Source organism: Somniosus microcephalus, chromosome 4 (assembly GCF_052327205.1).
Source record: "Somniosus microcephalus isolate GS21.2 chromosome 4, FLI_Smic_1.0, whole genome shotgun sequence".
Classification (NCBI taxonomy): domain Eukaryota; kingdom Metazoa; phylum Chordata; class Chondrichthyes; order Squaliformes; family Somniosidae; genus Somniosus; species Somniosus microcephalus.
The window spans coordinates 297,750,501-297,774,402 of record NC_140990.1 but is presented as its reverse complement, the minus strand read 5'-3'; positions in this window follow the sequence as shown (position 1 = coordinate 297,774,402).

The window sequence follows — 23,902 nt, the reverse complement described above, 5'->3', positions numbered from 1 at the left end:
TGTTTCAATATGGTTATTTATTCAGTGTCAACAACTTGTCCTGTTTCATTAAGGCCAGAATTCTTTCATAAGATAGTTTATTTTTCTAAGTAGGTTATATTACTTATTTCTTCAAAGGAGAACACCATTCTCCAATCTGAAAAACAGCCATTTACAACAACCCGCTGTTTTCTATCCTTAAGCCAATGTCTTATCCAAGCTGCCACTGACCCACCTATTCTGTGAGCCTCAATTTTGCTAACCAGCCTTCTATGTGGTACTTTGTCAATGCCTTTGTAAAATCCATGTAGATAACATCCATTGCATTCCCTTCATCGATCCTCCCTGTTACTTCATCAAAAAATTCAATTAGATTAGTCAAACATGATCTGCATTTTACAAATCCATGTTGGCTCTCCTTAGTTAGCTTATACCTCTCCAAGTGCCCGTTAATTTTTTCCTTGATTATTGTTTCTAAAACGTTACCCACCAAGATGTTAAACTGACCGGCCTGTAGATACTAGGATTGTCCTTACACTCTTTTTTAAACAATGGTGTCACTTTTGCCACTTTCCAATCCTCAGGCACCTCCCCCGCATCTAGGGAAGATTGGAAAATTATGGCAAGCCCTTCCGCTATCTCCTCCCCCAATTCCCTTAGCAATCTGGGATACAAGCCATCTGGACCAGGTGACTTATCCACTATAAGCACACCCAGCCTTTCTCTACATCCTGTCTATCAATTTTCACCCCTTCCATTGCTTCTAACTTTTACACTGCTACCGATATTTTGTCAGCATCCACCTCCTTAGTTAACACCGATACAAAGTACTCATTGAGTATTCTAGCCTTGCCCTGTGCCTCTAAGCATATATCACCTTCTTTGTCGCTAATAGGCCCACCCCGCCTCTTACTACCTGCTTACTGTTTACATGCCAGTAGAAGATTTTTGGGTTCCTTTTTACGTTAACCGCCATTCTACTCTCATATTCTCTCTTTGTCAATTTTATTTTCATCTTCACTTCTCCTCTCAGCTTATTGTATTTGGTCTGGTTCTCCCTTGAAGAATTTCCCTGAAATGTTTCATACACCCTCTTTCTTTGTTTCTTCATCTTCTTTATCTCTCTCATCATCCAAGGAGCCCTTGCTTTGGTTCCCTTACCCTTCCCTCTTGTTGGAATGTACCTAGCCTATACTTGGAACATCTCATCCTTAAAGATCACCCATTGTTCCGTTACAGTTTTTCCTGTCAGACTTTGGTTCCATTTTACCCTGGCTAGATCCCTTCGCATCCCATTGAAGTTAGCCCAATTCCAGTTTAGAAGTTCCACTCTAGATTGTTCCTTGCGCCTCTCCATTGCTAATCTAAATCTTATGATACGATGATCACTCGTCCCACTGACACTTGGTCGACCTGGCCCACCTCATTCCCCAGCATCAGTTCCAGCAATGCCTCCTTCCTAGTTGGGCAAAGAACACACTGGTCAAGGAAGTTCTCCTAAACACATTTCAGAAATTCCTCCCCCTTCTTTCCCTTTACCCTAGCATGATCCCAATCGATATTTGGGTAAGTAAAGTCCCCCAATATCATCACTCTATAGCTCTTGCACATCTCTGCGATTTCCCTGCAGATTTGCTCCTCTACCTCCCTCTCACTATTTGGAGGCCTATAGAATACCCCATAGCGTGATCATACCCTTTTTGCTCCTCAACTCTAACCAAATGGATTCTGTCCTTGTTCCCTCAAGAACATCCTCCCTTTTAAACACTACAATATCTCCCTTGATCAGCATTGCCACCCCACCCCGCTTTTTTCCTTCCCTATCTTTTCTGAACACTTTGTACCCTTGAATATTAAGTACGCAGTCCTCATTGTTTTTAAGCCACGTTTCCATTATTGCCACAACATCATATGGCCACACAACTAATTGTGCTTGTAGCTCACCAACCTTATTCACCACATTTTGTGCGTTTACGCACATGCATTCTAAACCCATTTAAAAATATTTCGTAGTCTTTCTTATTCTGCACCTATCTAATATGGTACTACTTCCGCCTCTCGTACTACTTTCTTCTCTAGTACTATCTAACACACTCACTCCTTTATGCACCACCTTCCTCTTTTCTACTCCTTTATGCTGGTGTCCATCCCCCTGCCAAGCTAGTTTAAACCCTCCCCAATGGCACTAGCAAACCTCCCCATGAGAGCATTGGTCCCGGCTCTGTTGAGGTGTAACCTGTCTGGCTTGTACAGGTCCCACCTTCCCCAGAAATGGCCCCAATGCCTCAGGAATCTAAAGCCCTCCCTCCTGCACCATCTCTTCAGCCACGCATTCATCTGCTCTATCCTCCTATTCCTGTACTCACTAGCACATGGCACCGGGAGTAATCCGGAGATTACTGCCTTTGTGGTCCTGCTTTTTAATCTCTCGCCTAGCTCCCTAAACTCTGCCTGCAGGACCTTATCCCTCTTTCTGCCTATGTCATTGGTACCGATATGGACAACGACCTCTGGCTGTTCACCCTCCCCCCTCAGAGTGTCCTGCATCTGCTCAGTGACATGCTTGACCCTGGCACCAGGGAAGCAATATACAATCCTGGAGTCACGTCTGTGGCCGCAGAAACGCCTGTCTGCTCCCCTAACTATCGAATCCCCTACCACTATCACGCTTCCACTCTTTTTGCTCCCCACCTGTGCAGCTGAACCACCCATGGTGCTGTGAACTTTGGCTGCACCCCCCAGAGGAACCATCGCCCTCGCCAGTACTCAGACCAGAATACTGGTTGGAGAGCGCAATGCACTCCGGGGACTACCTGCCTGGTCCTCCTCTTCTTTCTGACAGTCACCCATTCCCTCTCTGCCTGCACACACTTAAGCTGTGGGATGACCACCTCCTGAAATGTGCTATCCATGTTACACTCAACCTTGTGGATGCACCGCAGTGACTCCAGCTGCCACTCAAGCTCCGAAACCCGGAGATCAAGTTGTTGCAGCTGGCGACACTTCCTACACATGTGGTCGCCCAGGCTACGCGAAGCCTCCAGGACCTCCCACACATCACAGGATGTGCACTCCACAGGACCAAGCTGCCCTGCCAAGCCTCTATTTATTTGATTAATTAAATAAAGTATTTCGTATAACCCTCTGCCCTTAGTTAAAAACTAAATGGCTACATTCAAAAAAAAGTCATGCTCAAAAAAAAGAAATAAACTTCTGAAACTTAAAAAAAACTCTCACCAGCTACTCACCAGTCAGCTCCTTCCCAAGTGCCGACGTCACTTTTTTCACCCTGACATCACTCTTTTGGATTTTGCCTCTCAGGTCCTGCTGCTGCTCTCACACAGGTCAGCCTCCTCCAGTGTCGGGCCTCCTCTGCCACGCTCCTTTATGGCCGCTCCGCCTTTTCTCAGGTCCCGCTGCTGCTCCCATGTAGTTCTGCCACCTCCGATCTGCTTCCAATCAACTCATCAGTTTAGTTACCATAGTTCAAGAACTATTAGCCCTTGTCCTGTTTCTAATAAGAATTTAACCAGTCTATTTTAAAACCAGCTTTGACTTTCTGTTCCACTACTGCATCTGGTAATCTATTCTACACTTCTATCAACTCATTATTAAAATAAATATTGCATAAATTTCCTAATTTTTTGGATACCTTTAACTATAATCTGTGTCCCCTATTTTTCAAATCCTCTACCCAGCAGATTAACTTTTTGTGGATCCAAATTCTCCACACTTATGAAAATCTTAAAGTTCTCTGTTAAGTCCCCCAACTGCCTTCCAATCCAAAATTCCAGGGTAGACAATTTACTCTCATAACTCAGCTCTGTACATTCAGGAATCAGCTTTCTAGTTCTCCTATGATCTCTCTCCAATAATTCTACATATTTCTTGCAACACAGAGAGCACTACTGAACACAAAACTCCAGATGCAGGCTCACCAAGGCCAAACTTCAACATCACCTCCTTAGACTTATAAGTCACACCCTTAGCTGCGCATCCAAACATTGTTTTTACTTCCTTTGCCGTCTGCAAAAACTGAGCCAATTTTTTTAACGACCAATTCAAAACCCCAAAGAGGCTGGAGTACATAAATGAGGCAGTGATGCTTCAGTTGTACAGAGCCTTGGTCAGATCTGGAGTACTGCATTCAGCTTTGTGCACCACACCTCAGAAAGGATGTATTGGCCCTGGAGAGGATACAGCACGCATTTACCAGAATGATACCAGAGTCCAAATTATGAGGACAAGTTGCATAAACTTGCCTAGGATACAGAGAAACTATTTCCTTTGGTAGGGGAATCCAGAACAAGGGGGCATAATCTTAAAATTAGAGCTGAACAATCTAGGAGTGAAATCAGGAATAATTTTTTCACACAAAGAGTAGTGGAAATCTGGAACTCTCTCTGAACGCTCATCCCCAAAAGGCTGTGGATGCTGAGTCAATTGACATTTTCAAGACTGAGATCGATAGATTTTTGTTAGGTAGGATATCAAGGAATATGTGGCAAAAGTGTGTAAATTAAGTTGAGCTACAGATCAGCCTTGATCTGATTGATTGGCTCAACTGTTTGAATGGTCTACTCCTTTCCCATGTTCCTATGAAGCCCTGCAAGGACAGCAGTACTGCTACAGAAAACTAGGTTTGGCAATTTACTTCAACTGCAAGATATAAACCAAAATTATTAAATCACCAACTGCTGAATATAACATTTCATATAATCTCCACTACAGTCCCTGGCCAGAGACGATGCCAGCTGCATAGTTGTTGCAGTGGATATGGGTTTTACAAATGATTACACAATGATGGTGTGTGGTAAATGAGTTTGGTGTTGCTGTAATTCATTTTTCAAGACTCTGCTGATTCAGTTATCCCTGCGGAAATTGGAATGAAATTCCTCAATGCTGTGAACTGGTGTGGTTGTCTTGATTATTTAGAAAGGATTTTTAAAACTGCCACTTCAGTGAATTGCTCACAGCCTCGCTGGCCAAGTTTACAAAAATCTTCAATTTATTATCCTTTTTTATGTTGATATTGCATCAACATAAAACTGTGAGCACAGAGCCCTAAAAGATACCGGGGGTAATTTTGACTGTGCAATAGTGTAAAACAATCTGGTGACTTCAGCGGAAATAGCAATCGGGAGCGATGTAAAACAGACTGCCGATTCACTATCATTTGTTTCACATTATCACACAAAGTCAAAGGGGGAAAAATTCAGTTGCTTTGCGCCTCCCGTTAGCGCCCTAAGAGGGTGCTAATGGGGTGCAAAGCAACTAGCACCTGGGCACGGCGATGTTTGCGACACTCTCGAAATTGACCTACATTTTGCGGCGGCGCTAAACACTACCGCCACGATCTCCTGCGCCCACAGTTCGTGACGTCAGTCGAGCATGCAATGCCCTGGTAGCATCCCGGACCGGATATTGAGGGGCGCCCCCTGCCTTACCGCCTGCCGCCATCAACGACAGTTTGAGGGGAGCGTTTCACAGTCAGGAAGGGACTGGGGGAGCGCTATTTAAAGGTGACTGCTTCCTGCCCTTTTTTGTCTGCGACATTTTCGCACCACGCATTCTGAGAGAGAGAGCCTTCTGGAGAGATTCAACGCTGTGTGAAGGAGTTTTGGGTACTGAGCAGCACTTTGCAGGTTCATTTTGATTTGACCTTCCTTACATCGATTTAGAAGAGATTGTGGGGGCTGCACTCTGAGCTCTTTCCCTGGGCCTCTCCATTGTTCTTTCCAGCAGATTTGATGTACAGGTCTCTCCAGGCCGAGATTCAAGGCTGCAATGAACAGGGTGTGGATGGAGAGTAAAACCGACCCTCCCCTTTAAGAGCTGGCCGGCGCCAGTTTGTCTGTGTTCCATTGCTGACTGACATCACAGGAGCTTCGCCAGCTCTCTGAGGTAGTGCCTCGCTCCTCGGCAGTGGCACCTTAAGAGAGGTGTGTAGCGTCTGATTGAGCGCTCTAATCACCTCCAGGGGCGATAGAAGCCAAGTTTGCAGTCGGAGGTGATAATTAGCACCAGGTGCTAAACTTTGCACCTGGCCAATAACGGTGCCCCAAATGGGGCGATACTGAATTTCTCCCCCAAAATCTACCCAACTGACTTTTCCTTTATTCAGTTTTTTATTTTGTTTTTAATGAATGTGAAAATGCTGGGGAGCAAACTGCAGGTGACAATTTCTCATTGGCACCTGGGATGAAAATGGCTGATTTGAAACTTTTTGACACACTGGAATTTGTATTAATTTTAGTATTTAAGCAGTGCTGTGTAAGGGCCTTGGGACAGTGGGAAAGGATTAATAGCACATGTAATATCACCTTGTATTTTCAATCTTATGATGTGGGGACAAATGACTTTAACAGCATAATTGTGAATTTTTTGGGGAAATTTATTGTAATGCACAATGTATATCTTCTTTTGAAGCATTCCAATATTATATGTTCAGTTTTTGAAATTACTACATTCTGAAACAAATGTGTAAGTTTTCTTTTATGCAAATGTTGTTACAAAATGTACATTTCGATCTAGTTATGTGAAATAAAACATGATTTTGTTTATTGATTGCAAAAGTATAAAATTGTAGGGGGGCACCCTTTACCTGGTTTATGGTAATTTACCTGGTCAGGCAGCCTTTTGCCACTGCACTGTGACCAATTCCAATCAGTGGTTTTGAATCGCTAAACCACCCCTTTCATTTCTGACTGGAGGAACTTATAATTAATGATATATTAAAAATGGACAAATGGTCTGGATGCAAGAAAGTCAAACTTTATTAAAATTAAAGAAACTACACCACACGATCAAAGTAATCATGGTAAAATTGCTTAACAGGGGAAGGCAGATGGCAAAAATGAGGGATAAATGGCTACAATGTTAATCTTACAATCTTAGCAACATTTCCCTTAAATTACCACCCCTTTACTTCTCACTAGATTGTCTTGCTAGTGGGTCAGAAGCCTTGCTCACCTGCAGTCCAAAGAGTAAAAGAGAAGAGAGAGATGCTTCTGGGAAGCTATCTTTTATACCCCTTTTTTGGGGGCCTGCCCAGATCTGATGTTTCTGGGTGAAAACAAAAGAGATCCAAACTGTCCACTTGTCTGGGATGGGTTTGGATAAAGTTGCAGTGGTTTGAATGTGTTCTCCTATTCATGATTGACAGTCTTGAGTGCTTAGCAAACAAAGTCCCTTTGTTCATGCTGGCAGTTTCAAGCACTTGATCTTAGAGTCAATTTCAGTGAATGGATGTGTGTAAACAACCCAGTGTGCTTGCTGTCCGATGATTGGCTGATTCAAATGGGCTACTCCCCAGTGTAAACAAACAGCTTGTAGGTTACTGGACCCGCCCAATACCACAGGGTGACTGACAGCTCGGGCTCCATTCAAACCCACTACAGGGCAGCGCTGAGCTTTTTCATATGCTAACAGCCTGTCTATTTCATATGCTAACAGCCTGTCTGTCCTTTTAAATTCTGTTTCCATGAGGTCTGTTCAGCCATTTTTAACAGTCCAAAACTCAAGAGTACATCTTTTTAAAAAAATGTACAATCTTAAAGCGAGCGATTTTCACAAAGTTCTTTGATTCCAGTGTCCACGTGCTGCCCAGCTTACGAGTTTTTTAACGCAGCCTTTTGCAGTTCTGGGTATGTTTAAAACATTGTCCAACCCAGAGACAATTTAAACCACACAGGTCTTCGTCCACGATGTGGATTAATATTTCCCAATCTTTGGGGGCTGAGGGGATTTTGCGACCCCTACAAAATGTTATTGTTAATTGTTAGCTTTGCCTTATTAAATGGTAAAAATATAACTTTAAACATATTAGCTCCATTTTACTTCTGTCATTTAGGTATTAATGGCCCAGAAATTCCGTTCGCGGAGGGCTGCGATCTGGAAAGATCTGCGCCTGGACCGGAGGGCTCCCAGAAGGCACAGAGTTATGTTGCTGGGCCTTTCCAAACAGCCGGTATGCAGGGCATACGTATCCCAGAGGCACAGGCGGTTCGCAGCGTCCCTGGGATCACGTGGGCCATGGGGAGCCAATCAGAGAAGGGAATCTCCATTCATACATTTGACAGGAAGACCTGTCAAATATATGAATAGAGATCACCCCCAAAACAGAGTAAAACTTCAAATAAATTTAAAATAACATCACATTTTTAAAATGACTATAAATTACATAAATTAAATATTTTAAACAAAAATTTAAATTTTTGAAAAAAATAATTAAAGTTTTTAACGGGGCTAAAAATAAACTTACCTTTCTTTAAAGTATTTTTAAATGATAAATCAGTGGAAAAATGTTTTTCTTTTTACTTTTTTCAACTCTTATCCTGGTAAAAGCAGGCCTTGTGCCTGCTTTTACCAGGCACAAGAATTGTAAGTGTTTTCTGCGGGTGGAGGGTCTCCAAAAAACGGAACTCTCCACCCACAGAGGCCCTGCTCCAGCACAGCTGGAAGATCTGTCAAGAGCTTTCTTGACAGATCGGAAATGCCGGTTTCCAGCGCATGTGCAGTGCATGCCTGAAACCGGCATTTCCGATGTTCCTACGGGTGAGTACACAGCGAGTACTCACCCGTAGGGACCGGAATATCTGGCCCATTGTGTATAGCCTGAGCTGGTGTTTTTCACATTGACATCACTTTCTTTTGTATTTTAATTCAGTTTAGATATTGCATAGAATTTACAGCACAGAAACAAGCCATTCCGCCCAACTGCTCCATGCCGATGTTTATGCTCCACATGGGCCTACTTCTACCCTTCTTCATCTAACTCTATCAGGATAACCTTCTATTCTTTTCTCCTTCATGTGTTTACCTAACTTCCCCTTAAATACATCTATGTGATTCACCTCAACTATTCCTTGTGATAACAAGTTTCACACTCTAATATAATTTCTTACATTTCCAACTTGGTGAAGCACTTGCTTTAATCAAAACTGACACCTGCCTGAGCTGGATGACTCAGTGAGTAAATGCACTGAATGATGGAAAACTGAATCAGAAGACCAGAAAGATCCCAGTTTCAATCTCTGGTTTGTGCTGAATTACCTGATCTGAACTAAGACAGCAGGGTGCACAAAGAGGAAAATTTACTTGTGTTCTTCCTCATGGTCACTATTCAATAATCTGATGTCAAGACAGGATCAGTCCTGATTACGGAGTTACCCATGGTTAAGTAGCCTGCTGCCACTCACTTACTGTCCAACTTCAAACAAGCAGTAATGGCCACTTGACCTGTGGAACTGGACTATGAGTTACAACATGGAAGGGGTAAAGGTGGAAACACATAGGTAAATTTGGAAAACAATATATAAATGCAACATTGAGGAGGGTTCTTCATTTATCTTGTCCTACAGACCATGGTCGTAAATAATACTAAGCATAGTGAGCCAATTTTGCTTAGCATTATCTAACATACTGCAAATAAAACTGATATTTTCCTCTTGGAAAATCATAAAGATCAATGGATTTATTGGGGGTGGCTTTCTCAATATCAGATTCAATCTCATGCAATACAGCTCAGTTCTGATGAAAAGTCATCGACCTGAAATGTTAACTCTGTTTCTCTCTCCACAGGTGCAGCCTGACTTGCTGAGTATTTCCAGCATTTTCTGTTTTTATTTCAGATTTCCAGCATCTGCAGTATTTTGCTTTTGTAACAGCATAGGTGTGGCCTGGCTTTCAGTCCCCTATAAGATTGAGTGGATTTGCATTGCTAGAATTGATGCTGCACCTCCGTGTTTAAACAGGAACACAACATCTGAACATCACTCTTGTGCATTATTCCGGAATATCCTCCCCTTCCAGGCAATGTAAATGCATGTAGTTCTGTCTCTTGTACGCCAAAGTTTAAACTGTGAGGTGGTTGATTTTGGTAGGAGGAATAAAGACGCCACTTATACCTTTGAAGGTAAGAAGCTAAATGAGGTAGAGGAGCAAAGAGGTCTATGAATAGAAATGCATAAATCACTAAAAGTGACAGTTGATTTAACAAAAAAAAAAGACATGCATTTATGTAGTGGCTTTCATGACCTCAGGACATCCTAAAGCACTTTACACCCAATTAAGTAATTTGGAAGTATAGTCACTGTTGCAATGTAGGAAATGTGGCAGCTAAATTGTGCGCAGCCAGCTCCCACAAATAGCAATGTGATAATGACCAGATATTTTTTTTTAGTGATGATAGTTGAGGGATAAATATTGGCCAGGACACCAGGGAAAACTGCCCTGCTCTTCTTTGAAATACTTTCATGGGATCTTATATCTCATCTGAAAGACAACACCTCCAACAGTGCAGCAGTACAGTACTCAGTACTGCGCTGAAGAGTCAGCCTAGATTTTGTGCTCAAGTCTCTGGAATGGAACTCTGAACCCACAACCTTATGACGAAGAGGGGAGAATGCTACCACTGAACCACAGTTCACATTTAAGGCCATGAAGAGTGTAAACAAAGTACTGAGTGGAATAGAATTCAAAAACAGAAAGGTAATGTTAAAGTTATATAGAACCGTTGGTTAGACACACTTGGAGTACCATGGGCAATTCTGGTTTCCATACTGCAAAAAGAATACTGAAGCACTGGAGAATGTGCAAAAAAGATTTACAAGGGTGTTACCAGAATTGAAGGAATGCAACTATCAGGAAAAGAGAAGACTAAGAGGAGATCTGATTGAGAACTTTATTTCTATGTAAGAACAGCAGAATATTGCAGCAGTCAAGAATAGTGTAGAATGTAATAGAGGAGATTATCAAACTGAGATTAGCATATTTTGAAAACATAGGTCTAGAAATTTGTTTAGGTCAATTTGCAACTGCCAAATTGTGTAAAATGGGCACAACGAGATCCAATTTCTACCCCATAGTGTGAATGAATACTAAATACTGCCAATGCTTGGGGCACTTAGCCCAGAAGATCACTAGTTCAGTTGTGTCTAAGGTGATAATGAGCGGACCTGAAGTGGCCCTAAAATCGGAGTGCTGCACTTATTGTCACATTCCTGTTCCAATCCCTCCTGCTACCTGTTTGCCTAAGGACCTGATTCAGGCGATAACTTCAGTAAATTATACAAATCGAGGTCCTATGATGTACGTAGGAATCCAAAATGCAACTTTGAGGGTAAAATAGGCAGAGTGTGGATGCTCTGGCCAGTTGTACCAGGCATTGAGAAGCCTAAAAAAGTGGTCCTTAAAGGGACCCCAGGAGGCTGCTCACAAGCGGAAGATTTCTGTTTTGTAAACTGCTGCCATTTGCTGTATTGTTTATATTGCACCTGCTTATCTGTTACTTTCAATAAACCTGCTCCTTAGCTATGGTCTAATATGCTACCACTTTCCAAAATCTGAAAGATCACAAGAGGGCTTGTGTCCCATCCAGTAAATTAAGTATAGCAACAAGAGCTTCTAAGCAATGCTACATTGCCAGATAATGTGGGTAGAACGTCACACTTGTGAGCACTGAGAACCCACTGATGGGAGTGGTCTTTAGTGCACAGTAAAAGATAAAGCCTAAAAATATAACAGTAACTTCGGAATTCAGACAGAGAAAGTTGCTATCTACAGTTATAAAGCTTTTTAAACATTTTAAGATGTCAAAGATATAGTTGTGCACTCAAATGGGGTTTGTTTTAACGCACAATACAAAAGAATATCTTGCATAATTCAACTCTGATTTAATTGTGTGCCAAATGCAGACCTTACTGAAAGCATATAAAACGCTTAGGCCATAGTTTCTTTGGCTTTCTTACTCCTTGATAAACCCGCTACATAGAACTGTTGCTTTAATGAGACAATTTAGCAATAGGAGCCTCTTGCAAACAGAATGGTTTAGTAAAATTAAATTGTGTGTTTTATGACAGTATTGTCCAGTCTAGCTCATTAGTACAAAATGAAAGCCATGCCCCGCTATTACAGTGACATAATCCACATCATTAGCTTGCACTGAATTTCTAATTAGCTGCAATATAAAGAAGCTTATTAGTGAAAGATGTGTCCCACTTACTAATATTTTATGTCTCTTGTGTCAGCAAGTGCGTCTCATTTCTTTGTATCTCATCAGGTTGAAAAGAAATATAGTTAAGAATGTTATTTGAGGACTGCTGAACATGAAGCGAGATGTAGTTTAAACTCTTGAAATTCTTTATTTCTTTTTCCAAGTACGCTGTCACATTAGCTTTCTATAGTCTGAGACTCATAAAATGTGTATTTTGATAGTTTATTTGTAATATAATAGAACCTCCATTTAATATACATTTCTTGGTGCAAAAACATTTTACAGAAACAAAACATTTTGGGGAGATTATAATGGATGGATATTTCAGATATCCCGGTTGGAAAATATTTCTTTACTTTAATCACGTGACGAATGACATAGCACTTCCCAGTTGGTAATAGTTGGGCACCCGCTGCACTATACACCATTTTAAGAAACATCATCATTGTTCTGGACCAATGAACATTTTTACATGCAATAGCACCCTCTGGTGGCGGTTATTGTGTTAACAGTTTGTATGCTGGAAAGGTCATCTGATCTTTCTTCCTGTGTGAGGTCATTTGACCTTTGTTCCTTTCTTCCTGTGAGAGGTCATTTGACCTTCCCACCTTTCTTCCTGTTGACCCCAGGAAGCAGTTTTGCCAGGAAGAACCTGACTTGAGTAATGGAGAATCTGCCATGAGAGGTTCCATTTACAATCTAATGTAATCTGATTTCATATGTTAGGCCAAGCGCAATATCTGTGAGTATCTTTGGTTCTTAGCATAATAGCAATGTTGTCAGAGTAATATTTTGATAATACTATGTTTATAAAAGGTTAATATTTGATAGTTATAGAAGTTAGTTCAAATGTTAGTTAGTTATACAATTAGTCTATTCTACTGTTGTAAATATGTTTATATCTTATGTAATATCGAATGTATAGTACTCAGTTTATGTACAAAACAAACTTTGTCTTTGTTTACAGTTTCACAATATTGTTCAAGTAAAGGCTTCAAACAGCAAACGGCTTCATGAAGAATTATTTTGAATAAAGTGTTTAACTTGCTGGATAACTAGATAGGAGCACGTCTAGCGCGTCCAGTACAGTGAAAAGATATCAGTGAAAAGATATCAGTGAAAAGATAGCAATACGGCTAGCTGTGAAGAGCGGAACAGGAGGAGCCCAGAGTAAGCCTTAACCTCGTAGAGCACATCTACCTCACATCAACATGTCAGAAGATAATAACGAAAATGCTTTGCAGCAAGTAGAAGACCTTAAACAGGCAGACGAAACTGTAGAACGTGACAATCAGTCTATAAGCTCCAGTTACTACAGATCGCAAGTTGGTTCACGGTCATCGGGTGGTTCTAGAGTAAGCATAGCCATCGCCAAAGCACGTGCTAAACTAGTAGCAGCTCAAGCCAGAGCTGCGCATACGGGCAGTGAAATAGAAATAAAAGTAAGACAGGCACGTCTCCAAGCTGAACACCAAGCAGAACAGGCCCGGCACCAAGCAGAACAGGCCCGGCACCAAGCGGAACAGGCCCATCACCAAGTGGAACGCCAGGCTGAACAGGCCCGTCTCCAAGCGACATTAGAGGCTCTGCAGCAACAAAAAGAGATAGATGCTGCATTAGCCGAGACACAAGTATTCGAGGCAATTTTGGAGGGAGTTGATCCCGAGACAGCTTACAAACCTTTAATTCCCGTTCCGTGGCAGAGTCCACGACAGCACACCATAGATTACGTGAGCGACCATGCCGACATACGGTTTACAGGAGAAAGGGATGGAGGCCCACACATCCCTACAGACGCAAGCACTTCGTATAACATGCCACAAGTTGCCAACCAAGGTCAAAGCAGACAGCGTGCCTCAAGCCGCAGAGTCTCTGCCAGCAGAACAGAAGACACGGTGCAAAGGAATAGGACGCCGAATAGAGAAAGTCAGAGGCAAATCCCCTCTCAGTTCCTTGAGACCCCCAACAGAGCCCCCAGCCAAGGCAACCCTGGCACAGGTCCCAGCACCTACGACCTCGCCAAATACCTTGCACGCACCCAGCTGGTGACTTCGGGGTTAATCAAGTTTGATGACAGGCCGGAGAATTATCGGGCTTGGAAGTCCTGCTTCCACGATGCCATATCGGGCTTAGACCTGTTGGCAGGAGAAGAGCTTGGCCTCCTTATCAAATGGCTCGGCCCAGAGTCCGCCGGACAGGCCTGCAGGATAAAAGCGGCCAATGTGGGGCAGCTGCCAAAGGGGTTGAAGAAGGCTTGGGTGAGGCTGGAAGAAAGCTATGGCTCGCCCGAAGCCATTGAAAGGGCTCTCTTTGACAGGTTGGAGAACTTTCCGAGGTTGACGAGTAAGGAACCCCAGAAGCTCCGCGACCTTGGAGATCTGCTGTCGGAACTCGAAGCCGCAAAGCAGGACGGCTACCCACCCGGTCTATCGTACTTAGACACTGCTAGAGGGGTAAGTCCCATCATTGAGAAGTTTCCATTTAACCTGCAGGAGAAATGGATAACGTTTGGATCAAAGTTCAAGCTAAAGCGCAACGTGGCGTTCCCACCATTCTCAGCGTTCGTTAAATTCATCCGTAAAGAAGCCAAAGCCAGGAACGACCCCAGCTTCAACTTCTTCTCCTCCCACACAGCACTTGCCAGAAGAGACAAGTTCGACAGACATGGAAAGACACCAATATCTGTCCACAAAATACAAGTGTCCTCAACTGAGCACACAAAGATTCAGAAGAAACCTGAGGATATGAGCAAACAATGCTCTATCCACAACAAGCCCCATCCTTTAAAGAAGTGCAGAGGCTTCAGGGAGATGTCCCTGGAAGATCGGAAACAATATCTTAAAGAGAACTCTATATGTTTCAGGTGCTGCTCGTCCATGAGCCATCTCGCCAAGAACTGCAAGGTGGATGCAAAATGCACTGAATGTGAAAGTGATCGGCACGTTTCAGCACTACACCCAGGCCCAGCTCCTTGGAAGTCAGAGACGCCTCCTCCCGCATCAGAGCATGGCGGGGAGAGAGAGGGAGCTGCTGGTACGGAGATTACATCAAGGTGCACCGAGGTGTGTGGAAAAGGAGTGAGCGCAAGAGCGTGCTCCAAGATATGCCTCATTAATGTGTACCCTGCAGGATGTCGCCAGGAATCTGAAAAGATGTATGCCATACTAGATGAACAAAGTAATCGTTCTCTAGCAAGATCCGAGTTCTTCAACATCTTCAAGGTCAAAGGAAGTCCGTCGCCTTACACGCTGAAGACGTGTGCTGGACTTTCAGAAACAGCCGGCAGGAGGGCCTGCGGTTAAGTTGTTGAGTCAGTCGATGGGAAGATTAGTCTCCCCCTTCCCACACTCATCGAATGTAATCAAGTCCCCGACAACTGTTCTAAGATTCCCACTCCGAATGCAGCTCGTCATCACCGTCATCTGAGACGCATTGCAGACGAGATCCCACCTCTTGAACCAGATGCAAGCATACTTCTGTTGTTGGGAAGAGACATCCTGAGGGTACATAAGGTAAGGGAGCAGATCAACGGTCCACATGACGCCCCTTTCGACCAAAGGCTAGACCTCGGCTGGGTCGTTGTTGGAGACGTGTGCCTCAAGGGCGCTCACAAGCCATCTCAGGTGAGCACACTCAAGACTTCCATCTTGGAGAATGGTCGTCCAAGCTACCTTACCCCATGCAGTAGTCAGATCCGAGTGACAGAGAAGTTCAGTCATACGGCTCAGCCTCAGAACCCCCCAGCGCTGATCTCCACAGACAGCACACAGATGATGCTCACTGGAGAGAACCCGGGTCAGTCAGTCTTCTGTCGCACCGCCAACGACCACAAACTTGCTCCATCGATCGATGACATGAGGTTCCTCCAGATTATGGACAATGAGGTCTCTCGTGACAGCTCTAACAGCTGGGTTGCACCCTTACCCTTCCGGAACCCCAGACGACGGCTGCCGAACAACAGGGGGTATGCCTATAATCGTCTTAACTCACTCCGTCGCACACTAGAGAAGAAGCCAGAGATGAAAGCGCACTTCCTAGAATTTGTCAAGAAAATGCTTGTCAACGATTATGCAGAGATAGCTCCTCCACTCCAGGAAGGCCAAGAGTGTTGGTACCTCCCTTCCTTTGGAGTCTACCACCCCAAAAAGCCGGAACAGATCCACGTGGTGTTTGACTCCAGTGCACCATATCAGGGCGTCTCTCTCAACGACGTACTCCTCATAGGGCCCAACCTTAACAACAGCCTCTTGGGAGTGCTCATGAGATTCAGGAAAGAGCCCGTCGCCATCACTGCCAATATCCAGCACATGTTTCATTGCTTCGTGGTGAGAGAAGACCACAGAGACTTCCTCTGCTTCCTGTGGTATCGGGACAATGACCCCAATAGAGACATTGTTGACTACAGAATGCGTGTCCATGTCTTTGGGAATAGCCCATCCCCTGCTGTCGCCATATACGGACTAAGGAGGGCTGCCAAGGAAGAAGATGACGACTTTGGCAGTGATGTGAGAGGGTTCATCGAACGAGAGTTCTACGTCGACGACGCACTGAAGTCATTCCCGACCGAAGCAGAGGCCATCAGTACCCTCGGACGAGCCCAGGAACTACTTGCACTATCCAACCTCAGGCTGCATAAGATAGCCTCTAACAGACCAGCAGCGATGGAGGCATTCCCCCCTGAAGACCGTGCTAAGGACGTCAAGGACCTAGACCTCTTCACTGATGACCTCCCCCTACAGCGTAGCCTAGGGGTGTCATGGAACATAGCAACAGACACGTTCACGTTCCAAGTCCTAGACCCCAAGAAACCCTTCACACGTAGAGGAGTGCTCTCTACAGTCAACAGCCTATACGACCCTCTCGGCTTCTTAGCCCCTGTCACCATACAAGGCAGGCTGCTCCTCAGGGAACTCTCCACATGTGCTGAAGAGTGGGATTCACCTCTCCCTGAAGAGATGGAAGCAGAGTGGGACAGATGGAGAGACTCACTCCAAGACTTACAGGAGATCTGAATACCTCACTGCTATTCGTCTTTCTCTCCCTTAGATGCCCAATTCAAAGAGCTTTGTGTCTTTGCAGATGCATCCGCTAAGGCCATTGCAAGTGTGTCTTATCTGAAGGTCACCACTCAAGAAGGACAAAGCAACATCAGCTTCGTCTTTGATAGAGGCAAGTTGGCGCTCCAGCCAGGCCTCACCATACCCAGATTGGAACCGTGCGTAGCAGAACGCAACCTACCCCCTCACAGCAGTCTACGGCAGCTGCATCCTATCATCGACACCAACGGACCGTCTCCGAGGTGGTTCTTCTTTTGTCGCCAGAGGACTCCAGTGACAAGTAGAGTTCGGATTATGTGGAGTCATTAATGACCCCAGACGGGGAGTGTTCTGGACCAATGAACATTTTTACATGCAATAGCACCCTCTGGTGGCGGTTATTGTGTTAACAGGTTGTATGCTGGAAAGGTCATCTAATCTTTCTTCCTGTGTGAGGTCATTTGACCTTTGTTCCTTTCTTCCTGTGAGAGGTCATTTGACCTTCCTACCTTTCTTCCTGTTGACCCCAGGAAGCAATTTTGCCAGGAAGAACCTGACTTGAGTAATGGAGAATCTGCCATGAGAGGTTCCATTTACAATCTAATGTAATCTGATTTCATATGTTAGGCCAAGTGCAATATCTGTGAGTTTCTTTGGTTCTTAGCATAATAGCAATGTTGTCAGAGTAATATTTTGATAATACTATGTTTATAAAAGGTTAATATTTGATAGTTATAGAAGTTAGTTCAAATGTTAGTTAGTTATACAATTAGTCTATTCTACTGTTGTAAATATGTTTATATCTTATGTAATATCGAATGTATAGTACTCAGTTTATGTACAAAACATACTTTGTCTTTGTTTACAGTTTCATAAATTTGTTCAAGTAAAGGCTTCAAACAGCAAACGGCTTCATGAAGAATTATTTTGAATAAAGTGTTTAACTTGCTGGATAACGAGATAGGAGCACATCTAGCGTGGCCAGTACAATCATTAATAGTAAAGTTGGCAAAAATAAATCCATAAGTCACAGGGTGTCCACAGTGCCATGATAAGGAGGGATTGGTTGGCACTTACATGACTGAATTATATAACAATGGTTCAAAAATGTAATTGTGGCCCAAGTGTCTGTTTTGCTTCTGTTCACGAGAATCTCTCAATTATATATTGTAATAGAAAGATGTAGCTATATCAATACTATAACAATGTTCAAAATGTCTTGCGTGACTGCATGCTGGAGGAGACTTTCTGCTGTCACAGTTTCTCTGTATTGGGGGAACGTGGGTAATCCACATCCCTGTTCAGTACAGAGATGCCCCCTTCAATGGTGGTATTCATAGGAATATAGGAACAGGAGGAGGACAATTAGCCCCTTGAGCCTGTTCCGCCATTCATTGAGATCGTGGTTGATCTACGACCTAACTCCATATACCTGTCTTTGCCCCATATCTCTTAATACCTTTGGTTAACAAAAATCTATCAATCTCAGATTTAAAATTAACAATTGATCTAGCATCAATTGCCGTTTGCGGAAGAGGGTTCCAAACTTCTAATACCCTTTGTGTGCAGAAGTGTTTCCTAATTTCAGTCTTGAAAGGTCTGGCTCTTGCCCTAGAATCCCCAAATAGTTTCTCTCTCTATCCTATCTGTTCCCCTTAATATCTTGAAAACTTTGATCAAATCACCCCTTAACCCTCTAAATTCTAGGGAATACAACCCTAATTTGTGTAATCTATCCTTTGAAGTCTGGGTATCATTCTGGTAAACCTATGCAGCACTCCCTCCAAGGCCAATAAATTCTTCCTAAGGTGTGGTGCCCAAAACTGCTCACAGTATTCCAGGTGTGGTCTAACCAGGGCTTTGTATAGCTGCAGCATAACTTCTACCCCTTTGTATTCTAGACCTCTAGATATAAAGGCCAGCATTCCATTCACCTTTTTGATTATTTTCTGTACCTGTTCATGACATTTTAATGATATATGTACATGGATACCGAAGTCTCTTTGGACCTCCACTGTTTTCACAATTTTGAAAGTACCCTGTTGTATCCTTTTTAGGTCCAAACTGGATGACCTCACATTAAAGCAGCAGCAGCGGCGAGAGAATGAAGAGCGGCCCGAGAGTGGACCTGAATTAAAGGCGAGGCTCCGATTCAAAAACAACAACAAAATCAGAGCGACATCACAGGAGAGCAGGTAGGTGATTGGTTGGTGAGTATTACAGCTTCTTTTGCTCCCTAAGTTAGGGGTTAAATAAAGAGTTGAGAAACTGTAACTTGCTAGTACTTATTAAATTAATAACTTAAACTAGATAAAATAATCAAACAATAAAACTAAAATATCAATTGAATGAAAGCTTTAACTAATTAAATAATAAATAAAACAAGGTTAGAGATGGCTGGGCAGCTGGTGTGTCGTAGCAGCAGCATGTGGGACTTTGTGGAGAGCATCGCAATCCCGAGCAACTACATCTTCAGTAAGTGTCTGCAACTTGAGGAACTTCAGCTCAGAATTGTTGAGCTGGAGTACGAGCTGCAGACATTGCGATGCATCAGGGAGGGAGAGAGTTACCTGGACACTTTGTTCCAGGAGGCAGTCACACCCTTTAGGTTAAGTAGTATTTTAGAGTCCGTCAGTGATCAGGGAAAGGAGGGTGTGACCACGAGTCAGGAAGGTTTGGGGACCCAGGATGTAGTGGTGGAGGAGCCTCAGCCCTGGACCTTGTCCAACAGGTATGAGGTACTTGCTACCTGTATGGATGAGGAAAAGGACTGCAGGGAGAATGGGCAAACTGACCACAGCACCGTGGTATAGGGGGCCATCCAAGTGGGGGGAGAAGGAAGGAATGTGGTAGTAGTAGGGGACAGTATAGTCAGGGGGATAGAGACTGTTCTCTGCAGCCACAAAAGAGAGTCCCGAAGGCTGTGTTGCCTGCCCGGTGCCAGGGTAAAGGATATCTCCTTGCAGCTGGAGAATCAGTATGAGTGGAGATAAGGAATAACAAGGGGCAGAAAAAACTGGTGGGAGTAGTATATAGGCCCCCTAACAGTAGCTATAACATTGGACAGAATATTAATCAAGAACTTGTAGGAGCTTGTAACAAAGGTAATGCAATAATCTTGGGGGACTTTAATCTTCATATAGACCGGACAAATCAAAGTGGCAAAGGTAGTCTGGAGGATGAGTTCATGGAATGAATTCAGGACAGTTTCCTAGAACAATAGGTCATAGAAACAACCAGGGAACAGGCTTTTTAAATCTTGTATTGTGTAATGAGACAGAGTTAATTAGCAATCTCATAGTAAATGATCCTCTGCGGCAGAGTGATCATAATATGATAGAATTTCACATTAAGTTTGAGAGTGACTGCCTAAGTCTGAAACTAGAGTCTTAGGGCTGGATTTTGATACTGGAGGTGTGTAGGAGGCGGGACTACAACTTTTGAGTAGGGATAAACAGAGCTTTTTCAGGTTGGCAGGCTGTAACTAGGGGGGTGCCGCAAGGATCAGTGTTGGAGCCTCAGCTATATACAATCTATATTAATGACCTAGATGAAGGGACCGAGTGTAATGTATCCATATTTGCTGATGATACAAAGCTAGGTGGGAGAGTAAGCTGTGAGGAGAACACAAAGGGGGAAAAATTCAGTGGTGCCACCTTTGGGGTGCTAACATCACCGGGGCGCTACTTTTAGCACCCCAAAAATGTTAGCGCCCCTGCGGCGTAAATTGAGTGGTAGCGCCCCAAGGAGGCCTCCTTCCTTGGGCGCTACAAGTGAATATCGCGACGCTACATGCAACAACGCCATGCACGTTGGCACGTAGCGCCGTGGTATTACAGGCCTCCTCCCCTGATTAAAGGGGAGGGGCTTAGCGCTGTGCGCACCGGGGCCCTGCTGGACCACCGGGGAACAGGGTGCTGGGAATGCAGTCCTGCACTAGGTGGAGTACCCCTTTCTGATTTTAGTACACCCCAGCACCTGACTCGTCACATTTTAAACCTGCTCAGCAATTCATAGATTTAACAAGCAGGAAGGACCCTTCACCAGTGCTATTTAACGGGTTCATGCAGTACTTACAAGTTAGTTACTGGTTTCTCTTTTCCGGCTGCTGGTTAACTTCTGGATGATTTTGGTGTGTCTTCTGACTCTGGAAATTTTAGTTTGTCTGCTGATGTTGCAATGTTGCTGGCTGCTTAATAAACAACTGCCTGCAGTAATGGGTGGTCTGGAAGGGCTGCCTTCGAGCTGGAGGAGGGGGTGCAGCAAGGCAGACAGCAGAAAGCAGACATGTCTGCGACAATAGGGAGGAGGAGGCAGGCATTGCACAGGAGGCCATGCACAGCGGCTATTCAGGGAGCCCCTATCATACAGGAACTTCTCTGAGGTGCAATGTCGCAGACACCTCCGCTTCACAAAATTGGCTGTCACCGAGCGATGTCAACTGCTTTAGCTACAACTCAAGCCTCTCAGCAGGGCATGGATAGCACTGCCTCTCGCTGTCAAGGTTACTGTGGCCCTTAACTTAACGTTAATCCCACGGGCTCCATCCAGGCTGCAGCAGGTGACATCAGTGACTTTTCAGAGTTAGCAGTCTTCTGTTGTAACAGAGAGGTCACAGAGGCTCTTTACACCAGGCAGAACACCTACATCTTGTTCCTCATGGGCCGACAAAGCATGACTAGAGAGCACTTGGCTTTACCAATATTTTTTTTATTCATTCATGGGATGTAGGCGTCATTGGCAAGGCCAGCATTTATTGCCCATCCCTAATTGCCCTTGAGAAGGTGGTGGTGAGCATACATTCTTGAACCGCTGCAGTCCATGTGGTGAAGGTACTCCCACAGTGCTGTTAGGGAGGGAGTTCCAGGATTTTGACCCAGCGACAATGAAGAATGGCGATATATTTCCAAGTCAGGATGGTGTGTGACTTGAAGAGAAGTTGGAGGTGTTGATGTTCCCATGCACCTGCTGCCCTTGTCTTTCTAGGTGGTAGAGGTAGCGGGTTTGGGAGGTGCTGTCGAAGAAGCCTTGGTGAGTTTCTGCAGTGTATCTTGTAGATGGTTCACACTGCAGCCAAGGTACGCCGGTGGTGGAGGGAGTGAATGTTTGAGGTGGTGGATTGGGTGCCAATCAAGTGGGCTGCTTTGTTCTGGATGGTGTCAAGCTTCTTGAGTGTTGTTGGCAGGCTTCCCCAGGCTGCAACGTGCCATAGACTGTACACACATTGCCCTGTGTGCTCCCAAACACTGGCCTGGCATCTTTATCAATAGAAAGGGACTCCATTCCACTCCCTCAACGTACAACTAGCTTGCAACTACAGGCAACGTATCATGCAGGTCTGTATCCTAGCAGCAGTCATGACTCATTTATCCTGTGCCTGTTCTCTGTGCCACCTTTATGCCAGCCAGGCTGTTAAGTTACATGTAATCTGAATTTCCTCTGTATCCAGTAGCGTGCGGATTTTAGCTGCCACTGTTATTGAATAAAGTTAAGCGAAGGACTATCTAAATCTACTGCTTATATTTAACCTTATTTCTTAATAAATAAGGTTTATTTGTTTTAATCTAAGCTGTCAGTGTGGGATTTACCATTAACCACAGAGATCAGGAATGTACAGTGGCATGACATACCATTTCCGTTGCACATTTCAATGGTGAAAGGTTTCATTGTTCACCGAGATCCCTATAATCCTAGGACAAGTGTTGGTTCATAGAAAGCATGTGTTTGCTTACTTGGACCTGAATTTTGTGCTGAGCAGCAATAAAATGTATTTGCAGAGAGCACGAATCAGAGCAGGTGTGACAAACTAGAATTATGAATAACATCTTGCTCTATCCTTACTTGTATGGTCGTAATTAGTGATAACATTCCCAAGTGAAAATAAGCCATTGATTTTTACAGTTTGTAGGAAGTTATACCATGAATCTTATACCATCCACTGTGTCGGCATCAATGTAGAACAGTAATCTGAAAGTAACCTGATCACATAGATTTGTAAAAACTGACTCAACTGCCCTCATTCATGTGGTTGTGATGAAACAATGTAGACACAATGTATATCGCCTGTCATTTTAATTCACCACCCCATCCCAACTCAGACCTCACTGTACTCGGGCTCTTGCATTGTTCCACGGAAACTCAGCGTAAGCTCGAGGAACAGCACCTCATCTTCCGATTAGGCACTTTACAGCCTTCTGGACTCAATATCGAGTTCAACAATTTCAGATCATAACCTCGGCCCCTATTACATTTCTACATATATTTTTTATCCACACCTTTGTTTTGTGCCCTTCCCCCTTTTTTTCTCTCCCACATGGCAGCTGTCTCTCATTCGGCCAGCGCATTTCACACCTAATCTAGAGCCGTCTATTGTCTCTTTACTAGTCCTATCACCATCTCGTCTCGTTTTGAATACCTCTTAATGTCTCTTCACTTCTCTTTTGTTCTTTCATCCCCATTTCCCAGCCCCCAAACTGGCCTTTTAATCTGTTTCATTTCCTGTGTTTTTTGAGTCCTGACGAAGGGTTTCAACCTGAAATGTTGACTCTATTTCTCTCTCCAATTAAATACATACTTTGGTTCTGTCTTCACAAAGGAGGACACAAATAAACTCCCAGAGATGTCGGGGAACATAGGGTCTAATGAGAGGGAGGAATTGAATGAAATCAATATTTGTAGGGAAATGGTGTTAGGGAAATTGATGGGATTGAAGGCCGATAAATCCCCAGGGCCTGATAATCTACATCCTAGGGTACTTAAGGAAGTGGCTCTAGAAATAGTAGATGCATTGCTGGTCATCTTCCAAAATTCTATAGACTCTGGAACAGTTCCCATGGATTGGAGGGTAGCTAATGTAACCCCACTATTTAAAAAAGGTGGTAGAGAGAAAATG